The following is an 18,637-nucleotide window of genomic DNA, read 5'->3' on the forward strand; positions in this document are numbered from 1 at the left end:
TTGTATGCCAAGTTCTCTAAGTGTGAGTTTTGGCTAAGAGAAGTGCAATTTCTTGGGCACGTGGTGAACGGAGATGGAATCCACGTGGATCCCACCAAGATCGAGGCGATCAAAGATTGGGAAACACCAAAGACGCCAACTGAGATTCGGCAATTCTTGGGTTTGGCTGGCTATTATCGAAGGTTCATCGAGAACTTTTCAAAGATCGCTCAATCGTTGACACTCCTCACGCAAAAGGATAAGAAGTTTGATTGGGGAATCAAACAGGATGAAGCGTTTCAGATATTGAAGGATAAGCTTTGCAACGCGCCAATCTTAGCTCTACCAGAAGGCACTGATGATTTCGTGGTATACTGCGACGCATCGCGTCAAGGATTGGGTTGTGTGTTGATGCAACGCCAAAAGGTTATCGCCTACGCATCACGCCAACTGAAGGTGCATGAAAAGAACTATACCACACATGATTTGGAGCTTGGTGCAGTGGTTTTTGCCTTGAAGATCTGGAGACACTACCTTTACGGTACAAAGTGCACAATCTTCACAGATCACAAGAGCCTCCAGCATATATTCAATCAGAAGGAGTTGAATATGAGGCAAAGGCGATGGGTCGAGTTGTTGAACGATTACGACTGCGAGATCAAGTATCATCCAGGGAAGGCGAATGTGGTCGTTGATGTCCTAAGTCGTAAAGAGAGAATCAAGCCCATAAGGGTTAGGGCTATGGAGATGATAATTCAAACCGACCTTTCCTCGCGCGTTCGTGCAGCACAGAAGGAAGCTCTCAAGGAGGGAAACCTTGAGGAAGAATATCTCCGTGGGATGGAGAAGATTTTGGTGCCAAACAGGGAAGGAACGTTGTGTTTTGAGAAAAGGATTTGGGTTCCTCTGTTTGGTGGTTTAAGAGAGGTTATCTTTGATGAAGCTCACAAGTCGCGGTACTCTATCCACCCTGGAGCGGATAAGATGTACCAGGATCTTAAAGATTATTACTGGTGGCCTAGGATGAAAGGCGATGTTGCTATTTACGTGAGCAAATGTTTAACTTGCGCCAAAGTTAAGGCGGAATACCAGAAGCCTTCGGGGCTTCTGCAGCAACCAAAAATTCCCCAGTGGAAGTGGGAAGAAATCTCCATGGATTTTATTACGAAGTTGCCAAGAACGCCAAAAGGCCATGACACTATCTGGGTGATAGTGGATCGCTTAACGAAGTCAGCACACTTCTTACCTATCCGCGAGAAGGATAATACAAGCAAATTGGCTGAAATCTACATGAGAGAGATTGTTACACGCCATGGAGTACCTCTCTCGATTATTTCTGATAGAGACGGGAGGTTCGTATCGAGGATATGGCAATCCTTCCAGGAAGCATTTGGCTCAAAGCTGAATATGAGCACAGCTTTTCACCCGCAGACCGACGGTCAAAGCGAGCGGACGATTCAGACATTGGAGGACATGCTGAGAGCATGTGTTATGGATTTAGGCGGTAGCTGGGATAAGCATTTACCCCTGGTTGAATTTTCATACAACAACAGCTACCACACCAGTATTGGTGCCGCGCCATTCGAAGCGTTATATGGGCGCAAGTGCAGGTCGCCGCTCTGTTGGTCTGACGCAGGTGATAGACAATTGGTAGGTCCCGATGTAGTTCAGGAAACTACAGATAAGATCGCGCAAATCCGAGATCGCATTAGTGCGGCTCGTGACCGTCAGAAGACCTACGCAGATCTGAAAAGGAAACCTCAGGAGTTTGAGGTTGGGGATATGGTTTTGTTGAAGGTATCACCCTGGAAGGGTGTGGCACGCTTTGGGAAGCGTGGGAAGTTGAATCCGCGCTACATTGGTCCTTTCAAGGTTTTGGAAAGAATTGGGACCGTAGCATACAAGTTGGATCTACCTGCCGAACTGAATAATGTTCATGATACATTTCATGTATCCAATCTGAAGAGAAGTCCAACTCAAGTTAACGTTGCCATTCCTACCGACGAAATTCATATTGATGACACACTCCATTTCGTTGAAGAACCTGTCGAGGTCACGGATTGGAAAGTGAACAAGACCCGCCGGAGCAGTGTCAAGCTCGTCAAAGTTCGATGGAATGCTAGACATGGTCCTGAGTTCACCTGGGAGCGTGAAGACCGAATGAAGGAGAAATACCCCCACTTATTTCCTGAGAACCCTGCTTCTACAAGCAGAATTTAAAATTTCGGGACGAAATTTATTTAACGGGGGGAGAATGTGACAACCCTCACAAAACCAGGTATCCGTACGACTTAATTAACTATTAATTGTTGCCTAATTACTGTGCTTGACTGAGATTTCTTATAAACTGCTACTTGATTGTTGATACTTGTACATATCTGCATCATACTTTGATTTTCTGTCACTACATTATTTACTTACTAAACTCTAGTGACAAACATGATGCACAAAAGCACAGTAGCATTTGAACGGATAACCTATTGAACATGCTGATATAGCCAGCATCAGGCAGACACTGCCTCTAAAGGCCTGAATGAGCCAGAAATATTTTACTACACCCATAGTGTGTGTAGGGATACAAGGGTTGTATAACTGCGTCTCTAGGAATAAGATACAGAGATTGGATGTGCCTAAAACGTACTCTAAGCACAAAACACAGCACTTTTATCAACATAATAGCTTCTAGCTAATTAATAAAGTGCCAAAACATGGGGAATTATTCCTGACACTTTGCAGAATAAATTGTGTCGCTAAAAATATTAATTACGACGCTTAAAGGATTACTTAAGCACTTTAACGGATTACTATCCAACCGAACAACCGGACTATACCCGGAACATAAAAATATTGCCAGAAATATTATTAGTCTTTTTCTGAGCCAGTTAGGGTCCCTGATTTCCCTAACACCCGCTTTATAACGCGTCATGCAACTAACGGGGTTAATCTCTAAAAGTAACCTACTTAACTTAACTAAACTCTAACTGAACAATCGAGATCCAACCGGATACCCCACCCCCCTAAAGATTTCGGCCAAACCAAGGGGCAAGGAAGTACAAGCTTTTTGATATTTTATTTGATTGTGTGGATATCTAGACGACATAAAACCGATGGACGAAAGAGCTTGATTTTCTCTATAAAAACCCACACACACATGAGACTTGTCACCACAAATCACCAACACTTTCTACTCTCTCCTCTCCTCCCTATTCTCGGCCGAGAGCACCCACAATCCATCCATCATTCTCGAGTCTTGATCTTGCTATTCCAAGCTTATACAAGGTGTTCGGGTCACGTATAAGGAAGCTTGAAGCAAGCGGAAGTTGAAGGACCTCGTTCATTTGCTTTTATCCACGCCATTTTCGCCAAAGATCTTCCCTAGCCCCGAGCTAGAGGTATAACGTTTAAAACTCGCTCTTGATCGTATCTAAAGTGGTTAATATGATTTTTAACGGTTAAAAGTTGGAATCATGCGTTTTGAATCTTTAAAGGCTACTAAAACTCGAATATTGTTGGTTAAAAGCTTATAACGCGTGTAAAAGTCGTAGTATTCAAATATGTTGATTTTTGAGGCCCGATCTACGATGTGGTGGCTCTTATCATCGGTTAACCCGACTTTGTTAAGATCACAAATCTTGACATAAGCTTGTTTTTGTCGGTACGAGGGTTAAAAGGTGAAACTCCACCACACGAGAAACATGAACTTGTGTAAAAGTATTTTGACTTGTAAAATAGTATTTAAAACGAGCCGATCTACGTATGTACAAGTGGTATATTCGTAGAACCAAGTGTCGAGAAAATCATGTTTTATAAAAGTTGGATGACATGTTAACAAATATGATTTTTACAAACTACAAGTGTATAAACACTTGTGAAACGAAAGATCCGACAAAATAACAATTTTTACAAAAGTTGTCGGGAAGTTGTAAGGAATGATTTGTTCCAAAAACGGGGTTTTTACAAGACTAAACTATTTTATACATAGATCCACTAAATATAAGGTGATCTACACTATGACTTTCGGAAAAATTACAAGTTCATGTAATAATGTGATTTTACATACTAGTCTACAAGTTTAATGTATTGAAACTGGTTTGAAATATCGGAACTTGATTGGTTGATTAAAGAAATTGTTGAAGTGATTTTGTAAAAGAAAATGATACGCTTGAAAGCGTGGCCACCTCCAGTTACAGGGGAAACTCTGGCGAAATTTTTCTAAAAATCTAACACTTAGAATTATTTACAAGTGTTAAACTATTTTGAAATGTTTTCAAAATATATTTCGCCATGACTTTATTTATTAAATAATCGGAGGTGGGATTTTCACAAAAACTAAACGTGATAAATATTTATTCGATAAATATATTTTTCACCACACTGTTTATGATTATTTTGTGAAAATATATAAATATTATTTTTAGAGTAAAAATAATATTTACAAACTTTGTCGAACCCAAAATAATACCAACACCTACACGACAAACATATAAGTTACAACGGTAAGTACTATTACCACTAAATCGCCAAAACGTAACTTACGCTTTATACGGAAATATTCATAAATGCGGATATTGTCAACGTATTATTTTGGAAAGTATTATACGAAGAGAAAATATATTATTTTTGAGAAAAATAATTATATTTTGGAATGAGAAATAAAATATATTAAGTGAGACTTAATATCATAAACGCACATGTATTAAATCCCCCATCCTTGGGAAGGAGATTAACTACCAAATATATACAAGGAACGGTTGTCTAACTGTTTCCCGAAAAATTAAACTATGAAGCTAAAGCACGGCCATCCGTCTAATAGAATTAGCACATGTAGGTCGTTGCACAGCTTTCGGACATTTGGAGTACTCTATTTAGCGATGCACTGACTGTGAGTTCATGTCCCCCTTTTCTCTTAACTATTTTCAGTTTTCTAAACTGCGGGGGTGAAATACATGTTACAATGATTATGAATATGTTTATACATGGTATGGTTAGCGTAAGGAGGTTTGTTACTTAGATCATGTGAGTGGGTAGGCGGAAACTTGAGGCCATTAATCCTCATAGTAGGACCGAGGGACAGGAGCGGTAGATCTATCTGGGTGTAGCGAGCCTAGCCCCAGGTCCAGCTGAACGTACCTCGGGGTGACTTAGTGCCCGACGCATAAATCCGCTAGGTTTGAGTCTTCCTACTTGCACTTCACACATATCAATGGCCTTGCAAACCATTGGTGATCTCTTTTTCCTTATTTGCTACATACCAGGTTTTTGATAAAGATAAAGGTTTATTTACTCACTATCGCATGAACTCGCTCAACATTATTGTTGATTTTTCAACTTACATGTATTTCAGGAAACTAACGATCTGGCGCGGTATGGCTTGTTTTCCGCTGCATTAGGCTCAAGGTCATCCAGGGTTCGGGGAATGTGACTCTTTCCTGGACAAGTCACAGTCCTTGAATCGTGTTTATGTTATGTTTGGGTTTGTAATGTTTAGACAAGTTTATGGTTGTTGGGTGTTAACCCGTTCAGACAATGTTTCGATATTTTTATTTTTAATGGATGATCTTGCATATTTTTAATTCATATAGCTTGTTATGATTAAGCTATGGTATTAAGAAGTCACACCAAATTAACCACGCTTCCGCAAAGCCAGGGTGTGACACTAAACAACGGAACCTCGTTAAGTCCCAAGTCACCCGATCAAACAGGAATCACCAAAATCCGATCAGTTTACTGGTTCGTGACGGTTGTTTATGTTTTACCTGAAATCGGTTGTCTCTTTGATAGAAACCAGATCTCAGATTGATGCTTCACTAAGAAAGGGCTAGAAGACCTGAATGAGCTCCGATTCTATCGGTTTTGACTGCATTGAGTGTAAAATAGTTGAAAGAAAGTTGGAAAAGTTTCTTTCAATCCTTTCAACTTTGAAAATGTAAAGATCTATGCGAAATCGTTGCGAAATCATGTGGACATCCTTCAGATCTGAGTTACTCTTGGTGGAATGAGGCCAAAACTTGAAGTTCATAAGAACTCCATGATGACATCATCCTAGAACACCTCAAATCCGTTGATTTCACGGTTAAAAGTTAAGATTCAAAGATGAAAATGATGAAGAAGTGTGTGTAGATCATAGAAGTACAAGAATTAGGTTGAAAACTTACAAGAATCGCGACAAATCGAGAGAAAGAAGGCCTTGAGCGTGCTGGTCGAATGAGAGAGAGTTGTCACATCACTTGTGATGACAGGGGGTATTTATAGGTTGCCAAAAAGGGAAAGTGAGGAGCAAGTGTCGGATCGGATGTCACTCCGATCGGATGACACTTCGATCAGATGGCAATCCGATCAGATCGCCATTTGATCGAGTGGTCACTCGATCGGTGGCATCCAGCGAGTTGCGTTTCGACATTTCGTTTCGCGTTTTGGACGTTGCGATGCGTTTGAGCAAGTTTCGATTAAGCGATGCGATAGATTAATAATAATCACACAAATACTATATCTAACATACAATCATCATAATTTAACTTGCGTTAGCGTTTGCAATTAAGTTGCGATAGAGTTGCGATTGCGTTTCGAAATTAATCACCACCAAACAATAAATTAACATGCACAAGTAACACATAAATAGCACACACACGTAAAACAATATTCAGAATCTATCAATTAAGGCGGCAATTGCGATGCGATTAGCGATAAAGCGATAAAACATGCAATTAAAACTCGATTATTAATTGATATTCCACATAATACAACTAAAGCGAATAAAATACAAAATCTGATTACAAGTCAAGGTAGTCAAATCAGTAAGTTAATCAAGGAGTGACAGATCGCAATTAGCAATCTGTTTTTCCTTTGATTTTGACTTGACTTTGACTTTCGTAACACGGGGTGTTACATACTTAGCTTACCAGAGTCGATCGGTTCACTTGCCGGTTAGTAGTTTAGTTGAGTTTTAGAGAGTCTATGGTATTACTTAGTGTCTAGATTAGGTTAATTTTTGTTAGTTTTAATTAAACTACTTTTAGCACATCAATACTCTAAGTTAATTTTAAGACAAATGATATCATATTAGAGAAGAACAATAACAACTTGAACCAATTATTCTGCTTGGTTTTATTTTGAGGTTACAACAATTTAAACAAGCAAAAGAAAAAGATTATTCTCCAACCACCTTTGTTTACTTGTATGCATGGTAACGTTAACTATGATCTATCAATCTATGTGTCGGGTTTTTATTGACGTAACTTTTTTAAATTTCTAGCGGTTGTTTTATATATAACTTTGTTAGTTCTGAAGAGTTAAAAAAAGTTTGTGCAGTGATTGGTGCGCTGTAACCATACCAATTAGATCCAAGTTAGAATCCCACGAAACATTTATCTCATCTACTACTTTCACACTTTTCTTTTACTTTTTACATTGTACACTTAATATTTTTGTTTCTCTCTCCTATTCTATAACAATATCAAATCATAATTTTCCTGCTTCTCTCTTATTAAATAACAAATGACTATATGTATTAACGGATTAAATTATATTTTATTTAACGTGTATAATACATAGTTTTATTCAACCCGATACACGAGTTTTATTAAAGATATAAAACATTTTATTACTTAACGAGTAAAATGCCATTTTTGTAAATGAAGTTTGCCACTTCTGCGACTTTTGTCACCGAGGTGCCATTTTCATCAAAAAGTTTGAAATTTTGCCATTTTCACCCCTGAGGGTCAATTTTCGAGGGATGAAGTCGCACTAAATTGCAAACCTCAAGGATGAAAATGACAAAAAATAACCCAAAGGTAAAGGATTACTATACACATTAAAAGTCGTTTTAGATGAAATAGACTAATATGTCCAAACCTCAGAGACGATTTTGGCAATTTACTCTTACTTAATATATAAAAGACTAAATTGCAGAAAACAACCTTTATGTTTGCCCCAAACTGCACTTTATACCTTTCACTATGAAATCGGCAAAAACCAACCTTTATGTTCATGTATTGCTACGAGTATAACCTTTAACACTAACGTCGTCCAAAAACTTAGTTAAATGGCCTCACATGCGGTATTATGGGCTTTTCCCATTTAATATATCTTTTTGTGATAAACTTCTACATCACCACACCCAATCTGCAGATCTTGAATCAGTGAAACTTTAGCAAAAAATTATCACTCCCAACCTTATCTAATTCCATAAAATTTCCACAAACAAATTAAAGATATGATCAAAAACTTTAACAAACAACAATCAAACTTACATGAACCTTGACATCAACAAACAACACCATTTGTTTGGTTTACATATGTGCTTTGTTTTTGTCTACTAATGTATAGTAGGCTAGGATATGGGGTGTCATAGGTGCTTTGTTTTTGTTTGGTTTACATATATAGGGCATGTCATGTATATGAACTAGTGTGGAACACATCCTCACTACTTGTACTTTATTGCGGTTTGTTTTAATAGAATCACCGGGGTAACCCTTTACCCAAAAAAAAACAACACCATTTCCTTTCTCTGGTGACCATGCCAAATGTGACACCTATGTCACTGTGACCGTCAAACAAATACCAAACCAATGAAATTTTGTGTTTCGTACTTGGGATTTGTGGAAATATGTGTATCATTTGCACATATCAATTCTTGTTCGATTTCGGGCTTTAAATCGCTTTCTTAGGTGACAACCACAACAAGAACATAAATTTTGAATCTGCGTTGAAAACTAATCATCTGTTCTAGGATGATTGATTACTATGTTTTGAACCCTTTGTTATAAGGTTTCGAACCCTTTAAGTTTTCAAATCTCGTCAAAGTTTGGGTCTAGATAGTGTGAACATGTGCAAACTGGAAGAGTGGGTGCCTGTACCTGGGTCTTCTGTCTAAGGCTAGAGTGTTCGTACAAATCCGCAGTATCAGACCAGTCACTCTTACCTGGGAACTCTTGGGGTGAGTGTCCACTTATAGGCAAGCATGTCTTCGCGATACATTATATTGACCCACTTACTTTGATTAGTCTCTGTCTCATTTGTTTGCCTTTGGTAACAAACAAATGGTCACAATCTTCATGCGTTGTCATTCTCTTTTGACTATCTTTCGCTTGTTTCCTCCTATGCCTTCCATTGTCTTCAAGATGCCTCTTCATCGCAACAACACTCAAATGTCCGAACCAGGTGCTGCAGTTACCCAGCGAATAGGCGTCGTACTCCAGAGGACCGTTGATTTAGCTATCACCATGACTCGCCTCAGGGATGAAGCCGTATAAGGGAACTGCTCCTTGGTGCAATCAATGCCACCATCATCATCCAAATCAAATACCCTGTTTCAAATGTACCCATAGTGGATGATGGGGACATTTGGTTGACATGTGCCGTTTTGCAATCCAAAGCAAAGCTGTTACAAATCCTGCTGCTGTTCAAACCTTCAAATTCTGCTTCATATGTCACCTGGGCATATCTAGCGCCTCAACCTCATGAACTTTCTACCTTGTGTATCGACTTAAGCACACCTGGTGCAAGGTGTCGAAACACCTCTCGTTACACAAAATTCCAAATTCCAAAATAGGATCTTTCTATCCTCATAATTAGATCCTTATGGATGATTATCAATCAAATCGGAGACCTAAATTGAATTATTCGTATGCCTTAATACGTTTTACGATTCAATAGGGATAAATCCGAATTCCTATTAAGATCTTTCTATGTCCATAGTTAGATTCTTATGATTAAAGTGCCAAATGAAATCCACGGATTGGATTCCTGGTGTGCTTTAAATATCTGTGTCTAAAGATAACAAATTAAAGGTCAAGTTAATCAATTATGTGATTATGTGCTTATGTGTTCCCTTTTTGTTTTGTGTGATCCAAATTTTTGTTATCCAAATCCTCGTAGAATCTTCCATATCTCCGTATAAGGGATTCATAGTAGGATATCCAAAGGTACTATCTTCAATCCTTAATGGACTTCTACGTTGTAGTTAAGTCCCTTGGGTTATGAAGTACTATTCCATAATTAGACCCCTTGAGTGGTCTAGTTAAACAGATTTATCCAAAAATCTGGTTAGGAATATCATGTGATGATATAGCTGAAAAGACTCCTTGGTGGTCTAAATAAAGAGATCATTTGTCGATTTAATTAAAAGGACCCTATGGTAGTCTAGCCACACTCATCACATGTTTGATTTTCTTCCCCTACACATTATGAAATGAACTGTGCGGACTGTGCAAGGAATTACGTAATTATGGAGGCCTACATAATTATGGAATTTAGTGCATAGAAACCACAGGAAGTTTTGTCATGTGTCTAGAGTTAACCCTATTCATTTCCGTTTCTGAGGAAGCAACCATTGACAATGACTCTATCTGTTCATTTTTGTTTCTGAAGATTATCCGTTGAGGAAATGAATATCCGTTTGATTATCCTTTTCATTTCCGTTTCTGAGGAAGCAACTGTTGAAAATGACTCCGTCTGTTCATTTTCGTTTCTGAAGATTATCCGTTGAGGAAATGAATATCCGTTTGATTATCCTATTCATTTCCGTCTCTGAGGAAGCAACCGTTGAAAATGACTCCATCTGTTCATTTTCGTTTCTGAAGATTATCCGTTGAGGAAATGAATATCCGTTTGATTATCCTTTTCATTTCCGTTTCTGAGGAAGCAACCGTTGAAAATGACTCCGTCTGTTCATTTTCGTTTCTGAAGATTATCCGTTGAGGAAATGAATATCCGTTTGATTATCCTCTTCATTTCCGTTTCTGAGGAAGCAACCGTTGAAAATGACTCCGTCTGTTCATTTTTGTTTCTGAAGATTATCCGTTGAGGAAATGAATACCCGTTTGATTATCCTTTTCATTTCCATTTCTGAGGAAGCAACCGTTGAAAATGACTCCGTCTGTTCATTTTCGTTTCTGAAGATTATCCATTGAGGAAATGAATATCCGTTTGTTTAATCCTTTTCATTTCCGTTTCTAATGAAGCATTTATTGAAAATGACTCCATTTTTTCATTTTTCGTTTCTGAAGAATGTCCGTTAAGGAAATGACAGGATTATGCCTTATATATCTCTGGTGGTTATTTAACACAGCGTCACAGACAGACTCCTACGAATAAATTTCAGGACGAAATTTCCTAAAGTAGGGGAGACTGTGACACCTGTGTCACTGTGACCGTCAAACAAATACCAAACCAATGAAATTTTGTGTTTCATACTTGGGATTTGTGAAAATATGTGTATCATTTGCACATATCAATTCTTGTTCGATTCGGGCTTTAAATCGTTTTCTGGAAGGTTATACGCGATCTGATGCGTAAATATAACCAGTTTAATGCAACAAACACTCCGGAATAGTGACATAGGCTTAACATACCTTAAATAACCTTTACATAACTTAGAAATAAGTTTTGGATGGTTTGGTATGCCGAAATCAAGTTTATTCGCTTACAGGGACTAAATTCGACAAACTGCGAAAGTATGCCGATTTGTACTGTAACGAACAATTCGGAACTTTATCATAAGTTAAACACACCCTAAATATCCTTTACATAGCTTAGAAATAGGCTTTGAGGGGTTCGGTGTGCTAAAATAAACTTTATGCTCATTCAGGGACTAAAAGCGTCAAAAAGTGCATAAGTTTGCATTTTCGCGCATATCTTACGTTCTGAATACATCCGGACATTCAAAAATTTATGTAATCATTAAAATATTATATTTTAGTGATTGGCATGATAAAATTCCATTCGTCGCTCAATTTGGATCGTTTTTGCGTTCATTACGACTTCCGTCGTAATTAACCGAACAACGCAACCGTACAACCAAACGAACGGACATCCGAGATATTTTTGAGCACATTTTAAGTTCCCTATACTTTAACGTCATTTTAGAGCTTTGAAATGGGGTTAACGGGGCTTAAACGTGTCAAAAATACATCGAAAACCAAGTTTGGGGCTTCAGGGGCTAAATCTGTGATTTTTGAAAGTTGCTGGTCTGCAGGTCCCTTACGGTCCGTATGGACCTTTTCTTACGGTCCATAAGCAGTGCCTAGCACATCAGAATTGCAGAAACATTGAATCTGGTCATTCCCATTTGTTCCAATGGTTTTGATCCATGGTTTTTCATGTTATGGGCTGGTTTGTGTGGAGAACAAGTCCCCCAATCATTCTCTAACACTTGTAAGGCCTAGATCATTCCCTCTTCTCCAAGAAATGATCTTAACGGTTTTGCGAAAACTATATATAGCATGGCCCTCATTCCATTTTCTGCACATTTGGTCTGAGATTTCTCTAAGTGGTTGTGATTATTCACTACCTACCTGAGAATACTTGGAACCAAATCTATGTGGACCCTTTGTAAGTCCTCTTTCGTTCTTTTATCGCTTTTCGACTGTGAAAGTCAAACTTTGTTTGACTTTCAGCTTTGACCACGAGATGGTCAACGAGAAGTTCGTTTGAACTTCGCAACGTGAGCGTAATCACGATGGTTATGCTCCTTTGTGACTATACCTACTAATTACCACGTTGACTAGGCATAGTGACAAGTCGTAGTTTCGATCACAATGCGCATTTAAGCATATTTTGCAACCAAACTACTCTTGCTATCAAAACACTTTGTTTTAATACCAAAAACCTGTTTTCTAACTTAGTTAAGCATGTTTTAACATGCTTATCTCGTCACTTTTAGTTTAGTGCTTGTTTAGAGTCGTAAGTCAAGCGGTCTAAACCACCGCTTAGACTTTCGAACTCGACCCGTTTGGTCGATCATTAGGATCCGACCAAGCATGTTTAGTGACCATAGTTGCATAGGGAATAACCTTCCGAGGTTATACCTTAAGGTCACCTAGTTTAAGTAGTTGTATGATAGGTAGTTTATATGACTTAGGTTAATTAGCAAAATGCCCTTTTCATGCATAATTGGATCTTAAGCATATGTAACCCAAACATTTGTCACATAACTGATTATGCAACATAAATAAACATGTTTAGGCATATAATACTTGTCATAGGACTAGTTAGACGTCTCGAACGCGCGTTTGCGCCAACGACACGTTAAAGTAGCGTAAGCTACCTTAATGGATCGTAACGGGTCGAAAGCACTTAGGTTAGGTTTCATTTTAGTGTGTAGGCTTTGTTAAACCATATCACATGTGTTCCAACACTCATTTGGTTTACAAGACCTCATTCTATCTGTAACACCCCAAATGGTAAGTAGAATTATGAATATTGTTAAAGTGGTAAATAGGATTTTAACCTAAAAGAATGCATTTTGGCCATAATAATATAAACATCCAAACATGAGGGCTTAAATTGTAATGAATGGAAAGATGAAATGTAACACCCCAATTTCTAAGTCTTGACGTGCTGCATTAGGTTCCGGATTAAATCATGACAAAAATAAAATGACTTATTTATTAGAGAAGTGTTTGTCAAAAGTGTGAATGCACATTTAAAGAGACTCGTACAAAACATCTCAAGAAACGCTCGTTTTATGCAAATCTGGAAGTTTCGGGTTGAAAATGTCAAAACTATTGAACTAAGAGGGACCGAGGGTGATAAGTGGCAAATTTTAATACCCTAAAACATGTTAGGGCCGCCTCCCTCTCCCTCACAATAATTTTCGGTTTTGGGAGCTAAGGAAGAGAGAGAATGGAAAAAATCCCGTTTTTGAAGTTTATAGCAGCAAAGATCAGAGGATTCCCGAAGATCTAACCGTTGGATGGAGCTCAAATTTGGATCGAGTCTTCTACACATATATACGAAGATTTTGACCGTTGGGATCGTCATTTAGAGGCTTGGAGGTCGGATATTTACTGCCCTGAACAGAACAGCTTGCTGGAAGGGTTTCCGGCGGCTGTTTGGTCTTTCCAGCAACAATAGCGACTGTTTCCAGCTGAAACAACAAGTGTTATGTTTAGATCTTGAAAATAGGGTTCCATGGAAACCTGAATCACCCAGATCGGAGTCCGGATGACCAAGTTATGGGCTCGACAAGTTTGTGTCGCATTTCGTTACATGATTTTCTTACAAACCGGTTTAGGACAGCGTGTCCGCAAAGGTATGACCCCGTACAAATGTTGACTCGGTAATATTTAATGTTATGAGACGTACAAATAATATCGGGGATGAAGTTCTAAACTATTTCTCGGTAACTCATTATTTGGTGGATTGAGGTGAAACCTTAGAGAGGGTGATGAAGATGGCGACATGGGTGAAAACCCATGTCCAAATCTTGGTTTAGCATGTTGCATGAGCGTAACGAATATGTATTCTTGCTATTTGAATTATCTTGGAATGCATGAAACATGATTTTATGCAAGAACTAGGAAGACTATGTATAAAATACTTGTACATTGTGTTTAAATGATTTTGTGCACACTAAGTGTTAATGAAAAGCCAATTTTATCCTACTAGATGAAATTGTATGTTATCTTATGGTAATAGACATGAAATTTGATGTTGTATGATATCTTCGGATGATACTTGAATGATTACTTAACTAGAATGAAATGACGAAATTGTTCTAAGTAAAGGTAGTTAAACCTACTAGTAATGGTCTATGCCATTATGAATTGTAAATTGTATGTATTCTTATGTAATCATTGGTAATTATGCATGTATGAATGTATTTAATTTAATGTATGGTGGAATGTGTACTATAACACACGTATGTGGTATATAGAACCATGTGTAGAATTTCTCGATGTATGAATAAAGTAATTGATAATATGAGTTATAACGTTTGCTAATAATGACATGTAAACGTGGACATGAAAGGACAGGTACATGCCATTTTGGGCGCGAACTTGGTAGGCAACGGGACGGACATATGGAATACGTATCAACTACTTACGGGTCAAGGTAAGTGCTTCTGGCACTTAATAGTTGTATGCAGGAATATAGATTTATTGTTTGCAGGTTCTTGTACTTGTATACGTAGAACATCTTGTGGTTTAATGTAGAACTTATATGAGAATATTAAAGTATGAAATGTTAAATTGGAGGTATTCATAGGAGAATACCATGGACAAGGGAATCATAACCCATGAGTATGGTAAGTATCTATATTATAGATTTGAAACTATTTAATTGGTAAGATGAATTCAAGTCATGGGTACATGACTTGCCTAGTGATTATTATGTTTTTTTTTTAACTAAGGGTAGAATTTTAGATGTGTTGATAATGGTTAATCTAATAAAGGGTTGTTGACTTATTAAAAGTCAAATTAGTACGTGGCTTCCAAAACACAATCTTAATAAATGGGATGCTTTGAATTAAATAAGTACATATGCACATGATTCCAAGTTGTGTACAAATATCATTTAAACACAATGTACAAGTATTTTATACATAGTCTTCCTAGTTCTTGCATAAAATCATGTTTCATGCATTCCAAGATAATTCAAATAGCAAGAATACATATTCGTTATGCTCATGCAACATGCTAAACCAAGATTTGGACATGGATTTTCACCCATGTCGCCATCTTCATCACCCTCTCTAAGGTTTCACCTCAATCCACCAAATAATGAGTTACCGAGAAATAGTTTAGAACTTCATCCCCGATATTATTTGTACGTCTCATAACATTAAATATTACCGAGTCAACATTTGTATGGGGTCATACCTTTGCGGACACGCTGTCCTAAACCAGTTTGTAAGAAAATCATGTAACGAAATGCGACACAAACTTGTCGAGCCCATAATTTGGTCATCCAGACTCCGATCTGGGTGATTCAGGTGTCCATGGAACCCTATTTTCAAGATCTAAACATAACACTTGTTGTTTCAGCTGGAAACAGTCGCTATTGTTGCTGGAAAGACCAAACAGCCGCCGGAAACCCTTCCAGCAAGCTGTTCTGTTCAGGGCAGTAAATATCCGACCTCCAAGCCTCTAAATGACGATCCCAATGGTCAAAATCTTCGTATATATGTGTAGAAGACTCGATCCAAATTTGAGCTCGATCCAACGGTTAGATCTTCGGGAATCCTCTGATCTTTGCTGCTATAAACTTCAAAAACGGGATTTTTTCCATTCTCTCTCTTCCTTAGCTCCCAAAACCGAAAATTATCAATGTGAGGGAGAGGGAGGCGGCCCTAACATGTTTTAGGGTATTAAAATTTGCCACTTATCACCCTTGGTCCCTCTTAGTTCAATAGTTTTGACATTTTCAACCCGAAACTTCCAGATTTGCATAAAACGAGCGTTTCTTGAGATGTTTTGTACGAGTCTCTTTAAATGTGCATTCACACTTTTGACAAACACTTCTCTAATAAATAAGTTATTTTATTTTTGTCATGATTTAATCCGGAACCTAATGCAGCACGTCAAGACTTAGAAATTGGGGTGTTACATTTCATCTTTCCATTCATTACAATTTAAGCCCTCATGTTTGGATGTTTATATTATTATGGCCAAAATGCATTCTTTTAGGTTAAAATCCTATTTACCCCTTTAACAATATTCATAATTCTACTTACCATTTGGGGTGTTACAAGTCTACCTCCCTTAAAAGAGGTTTCGTCCCTGAAACCTTGCTCATTCCTACTTGGACAATTCCACCTTTAATCCATTCATCTCTTCATTTATGATGCTCATTACATTCCAAAAACACTTGCGACTTATATAAGGGGTAGGTTTCATTTTCAACCATAAGTGGATATCTTGTTCTCGCTCTATGAGTCAGGCATTGAACTTTCATGCATCTACCATTCGTAGTGGGTCATACTATTTCAAACTCACTCATATAATAAAGAAAATATTACATTCTAACATTTTCCCTACCAATACTTATTGTGGTTTTGAACTCGGTGTTCTATCTTTATTAACCTTTCTAGACACTTCCGTTAACATATAATAATTTGGACCATTTACTTACTCAATCTTTTTACCTGCATTCATTTTGAATTTAACGCTATCACTGGATACTTATTATTATTCCATCCCGCTTATCTAGGGCAACCGCTAGATTCCATTACTAACATTGCTCCTAAATTTCTTTCATATCTTCATAGGAGGTGAGCATATACTAATACACATTACTGTAGACATTCGGATATTAATACACTAACATAACTATCATTTTCATACTCCCTTATCCATACTCGTCACGTGGTTTAGACATTAAGCTACATTTCTACCGTCACTTGAACTACTTACAACTTTATGTCTAACCTCAGATTTAATCATTCGCATTACTTTATTATACTAATCTGGTATGTCGTGCGAGGGCACCATACGAGCATTAACCAATTAGTCCAAATTTTCATTCAAGGCCTTTAGATCTTCCTCTTAATGACATAAGTACTTCCTTAGGCTGACCATTACAAGTCGATTATTTCATACCATACCATAATTAACCTACCATTTATTTCACTCACACGTACCAATAAATTTACAGATTCTTGTTGTACATATCATAACCATGATGTTTATTTAGTAAGTGGATTAGATTACAGTGGTAACTGGTTAAACTATTGTCTCAAATTATTTAACTTGGGGTACGCAAGTTGATTTGGGTCACTTGATCCACACGAATGAAGAAGATTTGGATTCTGGCTAAGTAAAGCATTAATGAAATCTTTGGATCTGTTAGAAATGAATATTAATGGTCTAATAGTTGAATGAGATTTTTATCATAGGTGGCTTGATTGTGAATTATATTGAAGGTTGATTCACAAGTTGGAAGCGATAGTGGACTATGAAATTAAAGGAGTCGAGTTCGTTGGAAGTTTGTGAAAAATATAGATCAGAATCCACCTATTTGAGTTATCTAATATATATATATATATATATATATATATATATATATATATATATATATATATATTATATAGAACTCATAACGTGCATGTTGGGTTTCAGGTATAATGGGAACTAGAGGTTCGCGGACTGATGAATGGAACAAGGTTTGGTGACAAATCTGAGATCGGGTAAGCAATGTCAGTTCATCCATCCGTCAGGTTATATCGTCGACTTAGACGGGTCATCATGTTTTACTTGCCTTTTACGGCATTCGGTAGTTTTAAATCGTGTAAGCTTCATGAGTCAGACGTAGTGTCTTGTTTTGTCTATGTTCAAGTTTAGAGTTGTAAAATGGATTGTAAACAGGTTTTGTTACCGTAACGGTTATCCGTAATACGAACGGGTCATGCCGAAATTTTATAAAAATTGGAATGGAATATGTAAGTTTTTAAATGATGGTAACTATCAAATGAAAGTCATGACACTATAATTGTTTCTAGAAATTGAAGCTAAATACAAATGAGCCTACATTCCGCAAATCATAGTAAGATTGTTTAGAAAATTTATGGACGTTACACTATCCGATCTCCCGATTTAGGTCCGGTTATTTACATAGTTACCTATATAGGGTGCCGTTTGATTCCGTGATCCCTCTAGCTTTGCTTGGTTGTTGTTCAAGACTTCTAAGCACCCTCAAGTGAGTACATAGTCCCCTCTTTTGCTGTTTTCAAACTGTTTTGGGGTGGAACACATGTGCCTACTTGATACTTTCATGTTTCCCATGTTTTTATATCATATACTTACTATGATCAATAGTACACTATAGTACATGATTTCGTTATGTTTTGCTATGTATGTTAACTTAACATGCTAGCACATTGATTTCCATATACTACAATTTGTCGCATATGCTCATCCAGCATATGGACACATTGTTT

At 37.5% G+C, this 18,637-nt stretch overlaps 1 long non-coding RNA gene across 2 annotated transcripts; it reads left to right on the top strand.

Moving 5' to 3' along the window:
• Positions 1–13,565: 13,565 nt before the first annotated feature.
• LOC110912328 lies at positions 13,566–18,155 on the top strand. 2 transcript variants are annotated; one of them, XR_002577843.1, is made up of 3 exons: positions 13,566–14,011; positions 14,736–15,007; positions 17,820–18,155. It is a non-coding gene; the product is annotated as an uncharacterized LOC110912328 (long non-coding RNA). The 2 variants fall into 2 exon arrangements; XR_002577842.2 differs by having other exon boundaries at positions 13,573–14,011; positions 14,736–14,814.
• The last annotated feature ends 482 nt before the right edge of the window (positions 18,156–18,637 follow it).

Source organism: Helianthus annuus, chromosome 5 (genome assembly GCF_002127325.2).
Source record: "Helianthus annuus cultivar XRQ/B chromosome 5, HanXRQr2.0-SUNRISE, whole genome shotgun sequence".
NCBI classification, from domain to species: domain Eukaryota; kingdom Viridiplantae; phylum Streptophyta; class Magnoliopsida; order Asterales; family Asteraceae; genus Helianthus; species Helianthus annuus.